Source organism: Anoplopoma fimbria, unplaced genomic scaffold, assembly GCF_027596085.1.
Source record: "Anoplopoma fimbria isolate UVic2021 breed Golden Eagle Sablefish unplaced genomic scaffold, Afim_UVic_2022 Un_contig_8392_pilon_pilon, whole genome shotgun sequence".
In the NCBI taxonomy this organism is placed as follows: domain Eukaryota; kingdom Metazoa; phylum Chordata; class Actinopteri; order Perciformes; family Anoplopomatidae; genus Anoplopoma; species Anoplopoma fimbria.
Window position 1 is genome coordinate 12501 of NW_026553164.1, and position 2500 is coordinate 15000.

Consider the following 2500-nt stretch of genomic DNA (forward strand, 5'->3'; position numbering starts at 1 on the left):
TCTACTTTGTGGTGGATCGTTCTCAGAAGCTGGAGCAGGGGAAGCCGGAGCTGACGCTGTGGGGGAGAAGAATGAGAGAGACAGAGAGCAGACATCCTTAGTTTGAGTAGATTATCAACATGCAATACTGTTCCAATGGAATCGATGGACGCGGCGGAGAACCAACACTGATCCGCTCCAGCTCATCGTTTCATTTCCCCCAGAGAGGCTGCTCTTCTGTCATCCAAACCATCACATGATCAGAACAGGTGGTGGTGGTGATGATTTTTTTTTTTCTTTTTTCTTCTTCTTCTTCTTCTTCTTCTTCTTCTTCTTCTTCTTCTTCTTCTTCTTCTTCTCTTTCTCTCACTTTCACCTCTCAGGGCTTCAGCAGATCAGTCTTCAGCTCTGCATGGAAATAAAGTCGATAAGTCATGTCTTGTAACCATGATGGCAAAGAAAAAAAAAACAACAACAACCCACTTCTAATCTTATTTAATCTTCAAATATTACATTTGTGATGTTTTAAATGATATTACACTACATTACATTACATTGCATTGCATTACATTACATTACATTACATTACATTACATTACATTTACATTGCAGTCATTTAGCAGACGCAAGGGTTGAGTGTGAGCTCCAGGGCGCTTGTGGCTGAGTTAGGTTGAGGGTCCCCAGGTTAGGGCTGGGGGTTGAGGTTAGGTTCAAAACTGGCTATCCAACACCACAAGTTGTGTTGGGCGTAGGCACAGGCACAGGCACAGGCCATCTTCTTTTTTACTGTTTGTTTTAAAACCAAGCCTTTTATATATATAAAAAAAATATATATAATAATAATAATAATAATAATAATAATAATAATAATAATAATAATAATAATAATAATAATAATATTCCTGCGGTACAAAGAGTGCTCTAACTTCGGATAAACTGTTGCAGAAACACTGGGTCTCTTAAGGACATGGAGCACCGTGCAATGACCGACATGACAGGCTCACAACACCCGGAACAGAGGGCTGCATTTCGGGGAGGGGGGAGAACTGTCCGAGTCACAGTGGGTCTTTTGACCGGGACAAAACGGCCTAAAATGACCTCCAGCAGCCCAGGGAGGAGTGCCAGAAAATAGAGCCAGCAGAGGAATATTCACGGAGCTGTCCGGAGGATTTTAGTGCTGAAATCCGGCTGAATCTGGCTTTTAAGGCAGTGAAACGGCGTAAAATGACCGGCATCACAGCGTCAAAACACCCGCAGCAGAGTGCTTCAAGTCAGGGTAAACTCTGGGAGTGACAGCGGGTCTTTTAGCACACTAAAACGGCGTAAAATGACCTCCAGCAGCCCAGGGAGGAAAAAAATAGCAGGCGCTTTCCGGAGGATTTTAGTGCTGAAATCCGGCTGAATCTGTCTTTTAAGGCAGTGAAACGGCGTAAAATGACCGGCATCACAGCGTCAAAACACCCGCAGCAGAGTGCTCCAAGTCAGGGTAAACTCTGGGAGTGACAGCGGGTCTTTTAGCACACTAAAACGGCGTAAAATGACCTGCATCATAGCGTCAAAACACCCGCAGCACAGTGCTTCAAGTCAGGGTCATCCGCGAGAAAATGACCGCGACCGCCGGCTGAAAACGTCCGTAAAAGAGAGAGCATGGAGTGGGGAAACAGTGGTGCAGTCAGCCTGTCTCTCCATGCTGCTCCATCCGCGAGAAAATGACCGCGACCGCCGGCTGAAAACGTCCGTAAAAGAGTGCATGAAGTGGGGAAACAGTGGTGCCATCAGCCTGTCTCTCCATGCTGCTCCATCCGCGAGAAAATGACCGCGACCGCCGGCTGAAAACGTCCGTAAAAGAGAGAGCATGGAGTGGGGAAACAGTGGTGCCATCAGCCTGTCTCTCCATGCTGCTCCATCCGCGAGAAAATGACCGCGACCGCCGGCTGAAAACGTCCGTAAAAGAGTGCATGAAGTGGGGAAACAGTGGTGCCATCAGCCTGTCTCTCCATGCTGCTCCATCCGCGAGAAAATGACCGCGACCGCCGGCTGAAAACGTCCGTAAAAGAGAGAGCATGGAGTGGGGAAACAGTGGTGCCATCAGCCTGCCTCTGCCTCTCCATGCTGCTCCATCCGCGAGAAAATGACCGCGACCGCCGGCTGAAAACGTCCGTAAAAAGAGAGCATGGAGTGGGGAAACAGTGGTGCCATCAGCCTGTCTCTCCATGCTGCTCCATCCGCGAGAAAATGACCGCGACCGCCGGCTGAAAACGTCCGTAAAAAAGAGTGCATGAAGTGGGGAAACAGTGGTGCCATCAGCCTGTCTCTCCATGCTGCTCCATCCGCGAGAAAATGACCGCGACCGCCGGCTGAAAACGTCCGTAAAAGAGAGCATGAAGTGGGGAAACAGTGGTGCCATCAGCCTGTCTCTCCATGCTGCTCCATCCGCGAGAAAATGACCGCGACCGCCGGCTGAAAACGTCCGTAAAAGAGAGCATGGAGTGGGGAAACAGTGGTGCCATCAGCCTGTCTC